The following is an 18,559-nucleotide window of genomic DNA, read 5'->3' as shown; positions in this document are numbered from 1 at the left end:
CCCTTCCCCGAAGCCTTACCCTCACCTGTCCCCTAATCCTAACCCGTACGCTAACCCTAACCCGTGCCCTCACACGCACGTTCCCCCTAAACCGTTGTCATACCCTCACCTGGACCCTAAACCTTCCCCATCACCTAACCCTAACCCTAGCCCGAACCCTAACCCTAACCCTTCCCCAAAGCCTTACCGTCACCCGTCCCCTAATCCTAAACCGTACGCCAACACTAACCCGTGCTCTCACTCGCACGCTCCCCCTAAAGCGTTGTCGTACCCACACCTGGACCCTAAACCGTCCCCGTCCCCTAACCCTAACCCTAGCCCGAACCCTAACCCTAACCCTTCACCGAAGCCTTACCCTCACCCGTCCCCTAATCCTAACATGTACGCTAACCCTAAACCGTGCCCTCACACGCACGCTACCCCTAAACCATTGTCGTACCCTCACCTGGACCCTAAACTGTTCCCGTCCCCTAACCCTAACCCTAGCCCAAACCCTAACCCTAACCCTTCCCCGAGGCCTGACCCTCACCCGTCCCCTAATCCTAACCCATACGCTGACACTAACCCACCCCCTCACACGTACGATCCCCCTAAAGCGTTGTCATACCCTCACCTGGATCCTAAACCGTCCCCGTCCGCTAACCCTAACCCTAGCCCGAACCCTAACCCTAACCCTTCCCCGAAGTCTTACCCTCACCCGTCCCCTAATCCTAACCCGTACGCTGACTCTAACCCGCGCCCTCACACGTACGCTCCCCCTAAAGCGTTGTCTTACCCTCACCTGGACCCTAAACTGTCCCCGTCCCCTAACCCTAACCCTAGCCCGAACCCTAAACCTAACCCTCCACCGAAGCCTGACCCTCACCCGTCCCCTAATCCTAACCCGTACGCTAACCCTAACCCGTGCCCTCACACGCACGCTACCCCTAAACCGTTGTCGTACCCTCACCTGGACTCTAAACCGTCCCCGTCCCCTAACCCTAACCCTAGCCCGAACCCTAACCCTAACCCTTCCCCGAAGCCTTACCCTCACCCGTCCCGTAATCCTAACCCGTACGCTAACCCTAACCCGTGCCTTCACACGGACGCTCCCCCTAAAGCGTTGTCGTACCCTCACCTGGACCCTAAACCGTCCCCGTCCCCTAAACCTAACCCTAGCCCGAACCCTAACCCTAACCCTTCCCCGAGGCCTGACCCTCACCCGTCCCCTAATCCTAACCCGTACGCTGACACTAACCCGCGCCCTCACACGTACGATCCCCCTAAAGCGTTGTCATACCCTCACCTGGACCCTAAACCGTCCCCGTCCCTTAACCCTAACCCTAGCCCGAACCCTAACCCTTCCCCGAAGCCTGACCCTCACCCGTCCCCTAATCCTAACCCGTACGCTGACACTAACCCGCGCCCTCACACGTACGCTCCCCCGAAAGCGTTGTCGTACCCTCACCTGGACCCTAAACCGTCCCCGTCCCCGTCCCCTAACCCTAGCCCGAACCCTAACCCTAACCCTTACCCGAAGTCTTACCCTCACCCGTCCCCTAATCCTAACCCGTACGCTGACACTAACCCACGCCCTCACACGTACGCTCCCCCTAAAGCATTGTCGTACCCTCACCTGGACCCTAAACCGTCCCCGTCCCCTAACCCTAACCCTAGCCCGAACCCTAACCCTAACCCTTCCCCGAAGCCTGACCCTCACCCATCCCCTAATCCTAACCCGTACGCTGACACTAACCCGCGCCCTCACACGTATGCTCCCCCGAAAGCGTTGTCGTACCCTCACCTGGACCCTAAACCGTCCCCGTCCCCTAACCCTAACCCTAGCCCGAACCCTAACCCTTCCCCGAAGCCTTACCCTCACCCGTCCCCTAATCCTAACCCTTACGCTAACACTAACCCGTGCCCTCACACGTACGCTCACCCTAAACCGTTGTCGTACCCTAACCTGTCCCTTAAACCGTCCCCGTCCCCTAACCCTAACCCTAAACCTAAATCTTACCCGAAGCCTTACCCTAACCCGTCCCCTAATCCTAACCCGTACGCTGACACTAACCCACGCCCTCACACGTACGCTCACCGTAAACCGTTGTCGTACCCTAACCTGTCCCCTAAACCGTCCCCGTCCCCTAACCCTAACCCTAACCCTTACCCTAAGCCTTACCCTAACTCGTCCCCTAATCCTAACCCGTACGCTAACACTAACCTGTGCCCTCACACGTACGCTCACCCTATACCATTGTCATACCCTAACCTGTATCCTAAATCGTCCCCTAACCCTAACCCTTACCCGAAGCCTTACCCTAACCCGTCCCCTAATCCTAACCCGTACGCTAACACTAACCCGTGCCCTCACACGTATGCTCACCCTAAACCGTTGTCGTAGCCTAACCTGTACCCTAAACCGTCCCTGTCCCTTAACCCTAACCCTAACCCTAACCCTTACCCGAAGCCTTACCCTAACCCGTCACCTAATTCTAACCCGTACGCTAACACTAACCCGTACCCTAACACGTACGCTCACCCTAAACCACTGTCGCACCCTAACCTGTACCCTCAACTTTCCCTCTCCCCTAACCCTAACCCTTACCTGAAGCCTTACCCTAACCCGTCCCCTAATCCTAACCTGTACGCTAACACTAAACCTTACCCTTACATGTACGCTATCCCTAAACCGTTGTCGTACCCTAACCTGTACCCTAAACCGTCCTCGTTCCCTAACCGTAACCCTAACCCGAAGCATTACCCTAACACTTACCCTAATCCTAAACGGTACACTAACACTGACCTGTACCCTAACACTTTCGCTCACCCTAAACCATTGTCGCATCCTAAACCATACCCGTTCCCTAACCCTTACCTTAACCCTAACCCTAAACCCACTTATAGCACTATAGCTCAGGAAAATTAAAATAACAAGAAACAACCACCGCAAAGTTTAGGGCTGCTCTGTTTACAAGAGCCTCGACTACGGTACAAATTATATATCCTTGAAAGAGAGAAATGGATAAAGAAGTTTTCGTACTTACGTACAATGGAATATCACTCAACAATGAAATCAATGTCGTCAGGCCCGTAAAAGCATAATGAATGGATTTAGGTACGATGATTCAAAGGAAATAAGTCACACAGAAAAAGAAACTTATCATAAGATATCACTTATAGAGGGAATGTAAACTTGGCTACACATGAACTGAATTACAAAACAGAACAGAGTCTCACATTTAGAAAACAAACTTATGCTTTCTTAAGGGGAATGGTGAGTTGGGGTGCTGCGTAAAACCAGAGATTGAAATTAGCACAGATACTATTCCATAAGCCAAATATGTAATAGACAAGATATATTCCTTGCTCAACGAATTAGACTCAACACCGCCGATTCACCGCAGAGGAATATATCTGACAATAAGAATATTAAAACATATATTATTTATATGTCTCCGTAAGAGAATCAAGTGTGTGTAGAGCAGTATACACAGCCGTGAAAATCAACTAAACCCCATTATTAAAATAAATTTCAAAAACAAAGACAGTGAAGGAGAGAAAGTTCTTAAATAATTCGTTCAGGGCTTGTGATGAAACTTGGATTTACCACATCTACACCCACAGCTGGGTGAGACATAAGGCAGGACATTTGGGGCTGAGAGGATTGGTGAGGTTCGGTGAGCAAATGCAGACCCTTTGAAGTAATACTGTATGCTACCCATTCCATGGGTCCCAACTCTCCTGGTTTAAGGGATTCTTCCTACAGCTAAAACATGCATGGGAAACCCAGAGGATTGTACACCATGTGATCGGGCAACGTTTCTAAAACCCATCTCATTTTTTGTCCCTTGGTACACGGGTTCGCCATTCCAGACGCTTTACTAAAAATCTCCCCACGTGGAGAGTCAGTGCCTTAAAACTCCTGTTTGGCACAGTTAGCAATTTCTGCGGAGGTTGAACGGGAATAGGGAGAACCAATGAGAGACTAGCTGTAGGTGTTTGGACGGTCACATTTCACTCTAATTTCCCACCAGGAAGAGGAATTAACAAAAGGCTCAGCGTGCCGTGATGAAACAAGATTAGGGCCTGAAGCAATCCTGCAGTTCTGCGGCCAGCTCACAAAAAAGCGAGTTGAAGAAAGGACCTCAGGGGCACTGTAATTCATAAACCTGCAGAGTTATAAATGACAGCTATCGTCCAAAAATATATTGAGGTAAGGCTGCGAAGAGGACTTGAAAGCATGGCACAATTGCAGGAAACAGATTTCAGGAGGTAGATGGAAACTGCATTTAAAGCATATGAAAAGCGGCAGAACTTCGACAATGATGCACTTGGCCAAAAAGGGCGTATGCGTTTTTTTCCTGAATACATGCAGGAAAAAACGCATACGCTCTTTTTGTCCAAATAAGCAAGCCTGCAACGGAGATCTGCACTACAATGAAGTCTCACTTCCCACCGGTCAAAAGGGCCATCTGAAAAAAGTGTAAAAACCAGAAAGGCAGGACAGGCCATGGAGAACAGGGAGCCTTGTTATGCTGATGGGCGGGATGTAAATGGCCAACAGCCACTCTGGAGAAGTGTATGGTGTTTCCTGAAACATCTAAAACACAAAGCTACAGAGCCTAGGTTGCTTCCACTTATGGCCCTATAGCTTAGGAAAATTAAAATCAACAAGACACAGCCACCCCAAAGTTTAGGGCTGCTGTGTTTACAAGAACCTCGACTACGGTACAATTTAAATATCCCAGAAAGAGGAAAATGGATAAAGAAGTTGTGGTACTTATGTACAATGGAATATCACTCAGCAATGAAATCAATATCATCAGGCCCGTAGGAGCATAATGAGTGGATTTAGGTATGATGATTCTAAGGAAATAAGTCACACAGATAAAGAAACTTATCATAAGATATCACTTATAGAGGGAATGTAAACTTGGCTACACATGAACTGAATTACAAAACAGAACAGAGTCTCACATTTAGAAAACAAACTTCTGCTTGCTTAAGGGGAAAGGTGAGTTGGGGTGCTGCATAAATCCAGAGATTGAAATTAGCACAGATACCGTTCCATAAGCCAAATATGTAATAGACAAGACCTACCCCTTGCTCAACGAAATGGACTCAACACCCCCTATTCACCGCAGAGGAATATATCTGACTAGTAAGAATCTTAAAATCTATGTATTTATATGTCTCCGTAAGAGAATCAAGTGTGTGTACAGACGCATAAACACAGCAGTGAAAATCAGCTCAACCCCATTATAAAAATAAACTTCAAAAACAAAACAGAAAGACAGTGAAAGAGAGAGAAATTCTTAAATAATTTGTTCAGGCTTGTGATGAAACCTGGATTTACCACATCTACACCCACAGCTGGGTGAGACATAAGGCTGGACACTTGGGGCTGAGAGAATTGGTGAGGTTCGGTGAGCAAATGCAGACCCTTTGAAGTAATCCTGCATGTTACCCATTCCATGGGTCCCAACTCTCCAGGTTTAAGGGATTCTTCCTACAGCTAAAACATGCGTGGGAAACCCAGAGGATGGTCCACAGTGTGATCGGGCAAGGTTTCTAAAACGCATCTCATTATTCGTCCTCTGGTACTCGGGTTCGCCATTCCAGACGCTTTACTAACAATCTCCCCACTTGAGAGTCAGTGCTTGTAACCTCCTGTTTGGCACACTCTGCAATTTCTGCGGAGGATGAACGGGAATAGGGAGAACCAATGAGAGACTAGCTGTAGTTGTTTGGACGGGCACATTTCACTCTAATTTCCCACCAAGAAGAAGAATTAACCAAAGACTCAGCGTGCCACGCTAGAACCAGATTAGGGCCTGAAGCAATCCTGCCGTTTTGCGGCCAGCTCACAGAAAGCGAGTTGAAAAAAGGAGCTCAGGGGCACTGCAATTCACAAACCTGCAGAGTTATAAAGGACAGCTATCGTCCAAAAATATATTGAGGTAAGGCTGCGAAGAGGACTTGAAAGCAAGGCACAATTGCAGGAAACAGATTTCAGGAGGTAGATGGAAACTGCATTTAAAGCATATGAAAAGCGGCAGAACTTCGACAATGATGCACTTGGCCAAAAAATGCATATGCGTTTTTTCCTGAATATATCCAGGAAAAAACGCATACGGCCTTTTTTGCCAACCAAGGAAGCATGCAATGGAAATCCACACTACAATGAAGTCTCACTTCCCACCGGTCAAATGGGCCATCTGAAAAAAGTGTAAAATCCAGAAAGGCAGGACAGGCCATGGAGAACAGGGAGCCTTGTTATGCTGATGGGCGGGATGTAAATGGCCAACAGCCACTCTGGAGAAGTGTATGGTGTTTCCTGAAACATCTAAAACACAAAGCTACAGAGCCTAGGTTGCTTCCACTTATGGCCCTATAGCTTAGGAAAATTAAAATCAACAAGACACAGCCACCCCAAAGTTTAGGGCTGCTGTGTTTACAAGAACCTCGACAACGGAACAACTTAAATATCCCAGAAAGAGAAAAATGGATAAAGAAGTTGTGGTACTTACATACAATGGAATATCACTCCGCAATGAAATCAATGTCATCAGGCCCATAGCAGCATAATGAGTGGATTTAGGTACGATGATTCTGAGTGAAATAAGTCACACAGAAAAAGAAACTAGTCATAAGATATCACTTATAGAGGGAATGTAAACTTGGCTACACATGAACTGAATTACAAAACAGAACAGAGTCTCACATTTAGAAAACAAACTTCTGCTTGCTTAAGGGGAAAGGTGAGTTGGGGTGCTGCATAAATCCAGAGATTGAAATTAGCACAGATACCGTTCCATAAGCCAAATATGTAATAGACAAGACCTACCCCTTGCTCAACGAAATGGACTCAACACCCCCTATTCACCGCAGAGGAATATATCTGACTAGTAAGAATCTTAAAATCTATGTATTTATAATTCTCCGTAAGAGAATCAAGTGTGTGTACAGACGCATAAACACAGCAGTGAAAATCAGCTCAACCCCATTATAAAAATAAACTTCAAAAACAAAACAGAAAGACAGTGAAAGAGAGAGAAATTCTTAAATAATTTGTTCAGGCTTGTGATGAAACCTGGATTTACCACATCTACACCCACAGCTGGGTGAGACATAAGGCTGGACACTTGGGGCTGAGAGAATTGGTGAGGTTCGGTGAGCAAATGCAGACCCTTTGAAGTAATCCTGCATGTTACCCATTCCATGGGTCCCAACTCTCCAGGTTTAAGGGATTCTTCCTACAGCTAAAACATGCGTGGGAAACCCAGAGGATGGTCCACAGTGTGATCGGGCAAGGTTTCTAAAACGCATCTCATTATTCGTCCTCTGGTACTCGGGTTCGCCATTCCAGACGCTCTACTAACAATCTCCCCACTTGAGAGTCAGTGCTTGTAACCTCCTGTTTGGCACACTCTGCAATTTCTGCGGAGGATGAACGGGAATAGGGAGAACCAATGAGAGACTAGCTGTAGGTGTTTGGACGGGCACACTTCACTCTAATTTCCCACCAGGATGTAGAATTAACCAAAGACTCAGTGTGCCGTGCCGGAACCAGAATAGGGCCTGAAGCAATCCTGTTGATTTGCGGCCAGCTCACAGAAAGCGAGTTGAAAAAAGGAGCTCAGGGGCACTGCAATTCACAAACCTGCAGAGTTATAAAGGACAGCTATCGTCCAAAAATATATTGAGGTAAGGCTGCGAAGAGGACTTGAAAGCAAGGCACAATTGCAGGAAACAGATTTCAGGAGGTAGATTGGAATTGCATTTAAAGCATATGAAAAGCGGCAGATCTTCGGCAACGATGCACTTGGCCAAAAAGGGCGTATGCGTTTTTTCCTGAATATATTCAGGATAAAACACATACGCCCTTTTTGGCCAAGCAAGCAAGCAGGAAATTCAAATCTGCACTACAAAGAAGTCTCATCCTAACACGTACCCTAACCCTATCCCGCTACCGTACCCTAACCTGTACCTGAGACCATACCCGTTCCCTAACCCTAACCCTTACCCTAAGCTGTACACGAACACTAACCCGTACGCTAACATGTACCCTAACAGTAACACATAGCCATACACTAAACTTTATCCTAACCCTACCCCGTATCCTAACCCTTTCCCTAAACCGTACCATAACCCGTACCCTAATCCTAACCCATCCCCTAACACTAACCCATAACCTAACCCGTACCCTAATCCTAACCCATACACTAACACGTACCCTAACCCTAACCCGTTGTCATACCCTAACCTGTAACCTAATCCGTACCCATTCCCTAACCCTAACCCTAACCCTTACACTATCCCGTACCATAATCCTAACCTGTACACTAACACTAAACCGTACCCTAACACTTACCCTACTCCTAACCCGTGGTCATACCCTAAACTGTACCCCAAACCATACCCGTTCCCTAACCGTAACCCTAAACCATACCTTAATCCTAACCCATACACTAACACTAAACTGTACCCTAACACGTACCCTAACCCTAACCCTTTGCTGTTCCCTATACTGTACCCTAAACTGTACCCCTTCCTTAACACTAAACCTAACCCTAACCCTTACCCTAACCCGTACCTAACACTAACCCATACACTAAACCTAACCATAACCCTGAACGTAAACCGTACCCTAATCCTAACCCATACCCTAACACTAACCCATACCTTAACCCGTACCCTAACACTAAACCATAGCCATACCCTAAACTGTACCCTAACACTAACGCGTACCATAACCCTAACCCTAAACCATACTCTAAGCCGTACAATAATCCTAACCCGTATCCTAACCCTAAACCCTAATCCTTACCCCTAGCTTAATTTTGTTTTTTTGTATTTAAAAAAATATTTTCTTGGGTTAAAACAAACTAGCAGAACAACAAAATAGGGGGCTTCGCTGGTGGTGCGGTGGTTAGAATCTGCCTGCTAATGCAGGGGACACAGGTTCGAGCCCTGGTCTGGGAGGATCCCACATGCCATGGAGCAACTAGGCCCATAAGCCACAACCAGTGAGCCCTCGCATCTGGAGCCTGTGCTCTGCAAGAAGAGAGGCCGCAATAGTGAGAGGCCCGCACACTTGCCACAACTAGAGAAAGCCCTCACACGGAAACTCAGACCCAACCCAACAAAAATAAATAAATAATAAACTCCTACCCCCCCCAAAAAAAGAACAAAATAAAACAGAAAGTAACCTGAGTGTCCCTCAAAAAGCTAAGTCTGAAATAGTTGGTACTTCTGTTCTATGGACTGTTATGTAGCCTATAAAAAGTGTGAGAGCTACATCTGTTTTTCTATAGTGAGAAGCATGATATTCCAGATGTATAGAACACCTGGATAAAATGAGAAATCTACACATTATGCTGGTCGTTTCAGTAAATGGGAAAGGATGGCAAGTGGTAAAATATTATCTTTTCCTTTAATTTTTTAAATTTCACTTGTTACAAAGAACTTCAATTATAATTGTACTTTAAAAAAGTAACAATGGAAATTTAAAAGAAAAAATATATATTGTGTGTTCAGTTACGTTTCATAGAATTATGAAATGCTCCACCCTCTGGCCATTACCTGAAAAAGCAGCTTTAAAACTTATGCTAATTGTCACTTCATATGAACAAGTCCTGCAGGGCTGTAAAGGAAACCTGCCTTCATCATGTCTTGCGGGAGGTAAAGGCCAAAGTATTTCAAAATGTGGCACATATTTCAAGAAAACCATTTGAAGAATTAAGCTGTAATAACCGTTTGAAAAATAAAAGGACATGCCTGAAAGCTCAATTTCAAAGGATTATGAGACACATGCAAATCCAACCACACAGAGGTATCAGCTCACACCATTCAGAATAACCATCAGGAAAGAAACTACAAACGATCAATGCTGAAGAGGTTGTGGAGAAATGCATACCCTTAATTTGAAGTGGGACGTAACCTGGTAAGAGTCACTAATGGGAACAGGGTGGAGGCGCCTTTAAAAGGTAAACATTGAGCTACTATATGATCCAGCAGGCCCACTCCTGGGCCTATAACATAAGAAGACATAATTGGAAAGACACAGGCAGGCAAATCTGCACTGCAGCAGTATTACAATAGCCAAGACATGGAAGCAACCAAAAGTCCATCAACAGATGAGTGGACAAAGAGGAACTGTTACATGTAGAGATGGAATATTAGCTCGGGAAAAAAATGAAACAATGCCATTTGCAGCACCATAGATGAGTCTAGAGGTAACCATGCAACTTGTAGTAAGTGAGAAAGTGAAAGACACCTAACGTATATCACTTATAGGTGTTACCTGAAAATTGATAACAATGAAGATATTTCCACAGAGAAAGGCAATCACAGATTCATTGAACAAACTTATGGTTCCCCAAATCGAAAGGTGTGAGGATTGGATACATTACGATATTGGGGTTAACATAGATATAGAAACACATGTGAAATATATAATCACCAAATACCTACGGAATACCAAGAGAAGACCACTCAACATTGTGTCATAACCTACCTGGGAAAAGGTTCCGAAGAAGAATAGATATATGTATATGTGTGAAAGAACCACATCTTGCACACCTAGAACAAAAAAAAAAAAACCATTGTAATCAAATTTGCTGCGATAAAAAATAAAAATTAAATTAAAAATATGAACAGGAAATAATGAGACATAAACTTAAAGGAATTTTTCCTGGCACATCCCATTCTAATTTTCAACCTAGAACAGGACTTCCATTACGGCTCTGTTGCCCTGGTAACCAGATTTGGTAAAGGAGAAATGCTGCCGCCTTGTGGCTGTTTCACACAACAGCAGCTTTAAACCAAGAGGTAATGTTCACTTAATATTCAAAATATGTGCAGCACTGTAAAGGACACCGGGCCTCAAAAAATGTCCTGGGGTCGTAATCGACCAGAAATTTCAAAAGACGTCAACAGGGCTTCCCTGGTAGTGCAGTGGTTGAGAGTCCGCCTGCCAATGCAGGGGATACGGGTTCGTGCCCCAGTCCGGGAAGATCCCACATGCCGTGGAGCGGCTGGGCCCGTGAGCCATGGCCGCTGAGCCTGCGCATCCGGAGCCTGTGCTCCGCAACGGGAGAGGTCACAGCAGTGAGAGGCCCGCGTACCGCAAAAAAAAAAAAAAAAAAAGACGTCAACATTTCAAAAGGACGATGTCAAGATGCATATTTTGCACACATTTTGTCTTTTCTCTTTTTGTTTAAAAAAATGCATGGAATAATGCTCAATACCAGGAACTAATAAAGCCATGCAAATGCAATCTACAAAAACGTTCACCTTACCACCGTTGGAATGATAATCAGCAAAATAGTCTACAAAACATGAATGCTGAAAGGGTTTTGGAGAACTGTGTACCCTCTAGCTGCTGCTGGGATGTAATCTGGTAACAGCCAGTAGTGAGAAGAGAATGGCAGTGCGTTTAAATTTAAAAATTGAGCTCATCACTCTGTAATAACTTACACGGGAAAGGAACCAAAGATGAATAGATAGATACATAGATATGATGAACCAGATTCTGTACACCTAGAACAAACACAACATTTTTATCAAATTTGCTCTGATAATAAATAAAAATTAAATTTCAAAAACAAACAAGAGGTAAGGAGATATAAGCTCTTGGGGGTGTGCCCTGGCACATTCCACTCTAATTTGCAGCCTACTAACACGATTTCCAGGAAGGCTCTGTTGCCCAAAAACCCAGAGTTGGAAATGTAGAAATGCTGCCGCCTTGTGGCCGTTTCCCGCAAGAGCGTCTTTAAACCCACAGCTAATGGCCACTTAACATTCACAAGGACTCAGGGCTGTAAAGGACACCTGCCCTCAAAAAATGTACTGACGTGAGGGATGGCCAAAAAAATTCAAAAAAGGCAAAATTTTCAAGAAGGTAGTATGAAGCGGTAAGTTTGACTTACTCTCTTGTTAAAAAAAAGGAAAATGGATAGAAGCTCAACCTCAGGAATTACTAGACTCATGCAAATGTAATCTACAAAAAGCTTTCAACTCACACCGGTCGACTGACCAACAGCAAAAAGTCTACAAAGAATAAATGCTGATGTGGTTTGAGAGAACTGTGTACCCTCTAGCTGCTGGGGGGATGTAAACTGGTAAGAGTCAGTAGTGAGAAAATAATGGAGGTGCGTTTAAAGGTAAAAATTGAGCTACCATGTGATCTGGTAGGTCCTTTGATGCGCCTATCACCTGAGCAGACCCGAATGTAAAAGACACAGGCTGTCAAAACTGCACTACAGGAACATTTAACATAGCCAAGACTCGGAAGAAACCAAAATGTCCATGAACAGAAAAATGCACAAAGAGGAAGTGGTCCATGTACACAATGGAATATTAGCCATGGAAAACAATGAAACAGTGCCGTTTGCACCACCATATAAAGACCTAGAGATAATCACCCAACTTGAAGTAAGAAAGAAACTGAAAGACAGATATCCTATGACATCACTTCTAGGTGTTACCTAAAAATTGATACCCATGAACTTATTTCCAAGAGAAGGAAATGCATGGACTAAGAAAATAAAATTACGTTTAACCAATTGGAAAGGTGTAAGGAATGAATGAATTACGATATGGGGGTTAACAGACATGTACTAAGACATATGAAATATATAATCACTAAATACGTATGGAATACCAAGAGAGGTCTACTCAACACTCTGTAATAACCTACACGGGAAAGGACCCAAAGATGAATAGACAGATACATTGATATGATGAACCAGATTCTGTACACCTAGGAGAAACAACATTTTTATCAAATTTGCTCTGATACCTAATAAAAATTAAATTAAAGAAACAAACAACAAGTAAGGAGATATAAGCTCTTGGGGGTTTGGGCTGGCACATTCCACTCTAATTTGCAGCCTATTAACACGATTTCCAGGAAGGCTCTGTTGCCCAAAAACCCAGAGCTGGAAATGTAGAAATGCTGCCACCTTGTGGCCGTTTCCCGCAACAGCGGCTTTAAACCCACAGCTAATGGTCACTTAACATTCACAAGGACTCAGGTCTGTAAAGGACACCTGCCCTAAAAAGTTGTGCTGAGGTAGGGAATGGCCAACAAAATTCAAAACAGGCAAATTTTTCAAGAAGATAATATGAAGACGTAAGTTTTACTCACTGTCTTTTAAAAAAAAGGAAAATGAATAAAAGCTGAAACTCAGGAATTATTACACTCATGCAAGTCTAATCTACAAAAAGGTTTCAACTCACACAGTCGACTGACCATCAACAAAAAGTCTACAAATAATAAATTCTGAAGCGGTTTTAGAGAACTGTGTGCCCTCTAGCTGCTGGTGAGATGTAAAGTGGTAACAGCCAATAGAACACAAAGGAGCTACGTTTAAACGTAAAAGTTGAGCTACCATTCGATGCAGCAGGCCCACCGCTGGGCCTCTCACCTGAGAAGACCAGAATCCGGAAGACAGAGGCTGCAAAAGCTGCACTGCAGCCTTACTCACAATAGCCAAGACGTGCAAGCAACCTAAATGTCCATCAACAGATGAAAGGATAAAGAAGCGGTCCATGTACACAATGGAATATTAGCCATGGAAAACAATGAAACACTGCTCTTTGAGGCACCATAGGTGAGCCTAGAGATAATCACAGAACATGAGGTATGTTGGAAAGCAAAAGACATATATCCTATGATATCACTTACAGATGTTACCTAACAACTGACAAAAATGGACATATTTCCACAGAGAAAGACACACACAGACTTAGAAAACAAACTATGCTTATCTAAAAGGAAAGGTGGTGGCAATGGATAAATTAAGATTAGGTTTACCATACCCATATAAATACAGATTAAGTACATATATCAAAAAGCCCGAGCACATAGCAAGGGAGGTGTACAGAACACTCTGTAATCCTTTACATGGGAAAAGGATCTGTACATGAATAGATATACATGATGTACGAATGAACCAGATTGTGTACACCTAGGACAAACTGTATTCTAATCACTACCCCGATTAAAACAATTAAAACAACGAACAAGAAGTAATGAGACATAAACTTCAGGGGCCTTTTCCTGGCACATTCCATTCTAATTTACAGCCTAGTAACAGGACTTCCAGAAAGGCTGTGCCGCCCTAGTACACAGATTTGGGAAGGGAGAAATGCTGCCGCCTTGTGGCCCTTTCCCACAATACCAGCTTTAAACCCAGGGCTAATGGTCACTAAATAGTCACAATCATTGCAGGCCTATAAATGACACCTGCTGTCCAAAAAACTACTGGGGTCGAAAGTCGACCACAAAATTCAAAAGAGGGCAACCTTCCAAGAAGACAATTTCAAGAGGTATATTGTACTCACACTTTTTTTCCTAAATAAAAGAGAAAGGTGTGGGGAAATACTGAATATTAGCAATTATTAAAGACATGCAAATCCAAATTACAAAAACCTATCAGCTCACACCTGTCACAATGGCCATGAGCAAACATTCTAAAAACAAAAAATGCTGAATGGGTTGTGAAAAATGCGTACCTTCGGTGTTAATTGGGACGTGGCAAGATCCACTAACGAAAACACAATGCAGGTACTTTGAAAAGGTAAACACTGAGCTACCAGTCAATGAATCATACCCACTGTTGGGCCTATCACCTGAGAAAATGCGAATCAAAGGTCACAGGCTGGCAATACTGCACTCCAGCAATATTTACCATAGGCAACACTTGGAAGCAACGAAAATGTCCATCAAGAGACGAATGCACAAAGAAGAAGTGGTCCATGTACAGCAAGATCTTTTTTGATCCACCTCCTAGAGTAATGCCATAAAAAAGAAAACTAAACAAATGGGGCCTAATGAAAAGTAAAATCTTTTGCAAAGCAATGGAAACTACAAACAAGATGAAAAGACAACCCTCAGAATGGGAGAAAATATTTGCAAATGAATCAATGGACAAAGGATTAACCTCCAATATATATAAACAGCCCATGCAGCTCAATATTAAAAAAACAAACAACCCAAAACAAAAATGGGCAGAAGATCTAAATAGACATTTCTTCCAAGAAGACATAGAGATGGCCAAGATGCACATGAAAAGCTGCTCAACATCACTAATTATTAGAGAAATGCGAATCAAAACTACAATGAGGTATCACCTCACACCAGTTAGAATGGGCATCATCAGAAAATCTACAAACAACAAATGCTGGAGAGGGTGTGGAGAAAAGGGAACACTCCTGCACTGTTGGTGGGAATGTAAATTGATACAGTCACTACGGAAAACAGTATGGAGGTTCCTTAAAAAACTAAAAATAGAATTACCATATGATCCAGCAATCTCACTACTGGGCATATACCCAGAGAAAACCATAAATCAAAAAGACACATTCACCACAATGTTCACTGCAGCACTATTTACAATAGCCAGGTACTGGAAGCAACCTAAATGCCCACAGACAGATGAATGGATAAAGATGTGGTACATATATAAAATGGAATATTACTCAGCCATAAAGAGGAATGAAATTGGGTCATTTGTAGAGACGTCGATGGATCTAGAGACTGTCATACAGAGTGAAGTAAGTCAGAAAGAGAAAAACAAATATTGTATATTAATGCATATATGTGGAACCTAGGAAAATGGTACAGATGAACCGGTTTGCAGGGCAGAAATAGAGACACAGATGTAGAGAACAAACGTATGGACACCGAGAGGATAAAGCCGTGGGGGTCGGTGGTGGGAGGAGTTGGGAGATTGGGATTGACATGTATGCATTTATATGTATAAAATAAATAACCAATAAGAACGTGCTGTATAAAAAATAAAATAAAATTCAAAAATTAAAATAAATAAAATTTTAAAAAACAGAAAAAAAGTTATTCCCTTCATATACATGTATTTATATGAATGAATTATTTCCAGGCTTATATCTATAAATACAAAAAAGAGGAATAAAAGCTACCTTGAACCAAAAAAGAAAAAAAAAAACAGAACCCACCAGTTATACAGATGAAAACACTATCAGGGTACTTGCTCCAGTGGTAAACAATTCTGAAGTTGGTCAGAGGTGGGGAATCATCTCCCATGCAGCCAGCAGCCCCCCACCCCGCAAGGAGCGTCCTCATTGCAAAGCTGGGGGACCGTGCCGAGGCGTCTGTGAGTAAACGTGAGCTGAGCCCCAGACCAGCTGCTGCTGAACTGTTCCCACCCTTCCCAGGTAAAACACCTGAACATGTACAAGGACTTGAAAGCCTACAGGAAGGGCCGTGGAGCCACCCCAGCGACAGCATGCCTGCCGACTTGGTGCCTGCAGGCCAGCCAGGATGGTCCTGGCCCCGGTCTCTCTTCTGGAAGCTTTCCATTTCCCTGCCTGAGATACCCCTCCTGTCCAGGCCCCCACTGCTTTTTTCCTTCCTCACCTCTGCCCGGGGAGAAATTCCAGTGGCAGTTACGGGTGACACATCCTCTTCTTTAGCAGGTGGCAGCTTAGCAACTCCTGCAGAAAGTCCAGCAGAGCCCCACTCACACCGGGCCACCCACAAAGCCGTGGCCCCTCACTCCCACCCACCAGCCCAGCCCTGACACTGCTGACGGGGCAGAGAATATGGCGTCAGGCACAGCTGCAGGGGCTCTTGCTGCCTGGAGCGGTGTTTATATTGACCTCAACCCAGGCACACCTGGGGAGGGCTGGCCCGCACGGTCAGGCTGCCCAGGTCAGCCAATCCTCACCCCTCAGGGGCTCACAGTTGCAGCAAATGGACCTTGCTGAACCGGCCAGGTCCAAGGAACAGGTGTGGGTTCCTGAGTCAGGATAGACAAGGGGCTGCAGCTCTGGCTTGTTTTCTAATCATTTTATCTGGCCCGTGAGTGGGAGACAACTTCAAGGAGACCCTCTCCTAATGAGAGGAACCCAGGAGTCAGGGAGAGGAGGGGTGGTGGGTGGAGACAGGGCCTGGTGCCCCAGCTGCAGTGAAAGTCTCTGGAAGACCAGGCAGAGGGAGCCCGCACAGAGTGATGCCCAGGGTCACAGACCTGTCGGAGCTGCTGTTTGTTAGTTCAAGTCCTGCTCTGAGGTGCTCTGTGTCAGCTCTGAGCGACAGGTGATCTGGGGGTGCTCTGCAATGAGGGCTATGTGCACGGTTCCTGTGAGCCCAGCCCTGCCGGGGTACCTGTCCAGGGGAGCTCTGTATCCTGGGAGGGGCCTGACCACGAGAGCCCCGTGGGCTGCTGGGGACCTGTTAAAGGATGTCAGGACAGTCAGTGAAGCCACCAAGGATATACATCCAGTAGTTCCTGATTCCTACACCCTGCTGGTCATTCTACCATCCACCAGGACATGGTATTCTGTATTAGACTTCAATGATGCCTTCTTCTGTATTCCATTAGTCCCAGAGTCACAAGAAATCTTGGCTTGTGAGTGGCAGGACTCAACATACGACAAAAACAATACTGCTGGGCCGTCCTGCCCCAAGGGTTCAAAAATTCCCACACCATCTTTGGGGAAACGTTAGCTAAACACCTAAAAGTTCTACCTCTGCAAAAGGGAACCCTCCTTCAATATGCAGATGACATTCTGATCGCCAGCCCTACTAAGGAGGCCTCTGAACTACCTAGCCAATAAAGGATAGAACGTGTCGAACAAAAAGGCTCAAATCTCACAGACTGCGGTGACCTGCCTGGGCTTCATTCTCACAGAAGGTCGGAGAAGCCCATCCCAGGAAAGGGAAGAAGCCATTTACAGTCTGACCCCTTCTAAAACTTGAAGACAACTTAGGGGTTCCTGGGGAGGCCGGGGATTGCTGCATCTGGATCCCTAACTACAGTCTAATAGCTGGGCCTCTATATGAAACACTGAAAGGAAAAGATGATGATCCTTTCGAATAGAATCCAGAAGCGGCCTTTCAAGAATGGAAAGAGCAGTCAATTCAGACCCTTGCCCTGGAACTCCCTAATTTAGCTAAACCCTTTGAACTTTACATCCCCATAGAATGTGAATCGCCCTTGGAGTGTTAGCGCAAAAACTGGGACCACTTGAAATGGACCAACGCAAGAATGCCCTCCAGGTAGGATAAACTACGGTCACCAAGGGCTTGGCCCACCGCCCCATCCAGCCAGGATACTGGCAGTATCTAAAAACTTGGAAATCAGCAGCCCGCAAATCCAGCTCCCTCCTAAGGGAAAAGGACCCCACGTGGTGATCCTAACCACCAACCATGCCCTGAAGTTGCAGGGGTCGCTCCGTGGGCACACCGACCTCGAGTAAGGAGGGCCTCCAACTCCAACATCCAGAGAGACAACCGGGGGCAACGGGGCACCATGACGACTCGTGTGACCATCACTTGACCTTGAGCTTCTCTCAGAAAACAACAAGAGTGTGTCCCAAAAGAGCAGACTACTGCTTGCAGGACTTACGGCACCCAGAGGGGAGCTAATAAGCTTGGCGGGGGAACCGTATATCACGCTGTCACCAGAGAAAAGCCTACAGACACCGCGGTGACGGCGGCCAATGAGACCAGCTGGACTCCTGGCTACTTCAAAAGGCCGTTGACTCAGTGGCCGTCATGGTCCTGGATCACCACCGGTCCTGGACT

The sequence above is a fragment of the Grampus griseus genome, assembly GCF_964374135.1.
Source record: "Grampus griseus genome assembly, chromosome: 19".
Taxonomy (NCBI): Eukaryota; Metazoa; Chordata; class Mammalia; order Artiodactyla; family Delphinidae; genus Grampus; species Grampus griseus.
Note: the sequence above shows the minus strand (reverse complement) of the source record.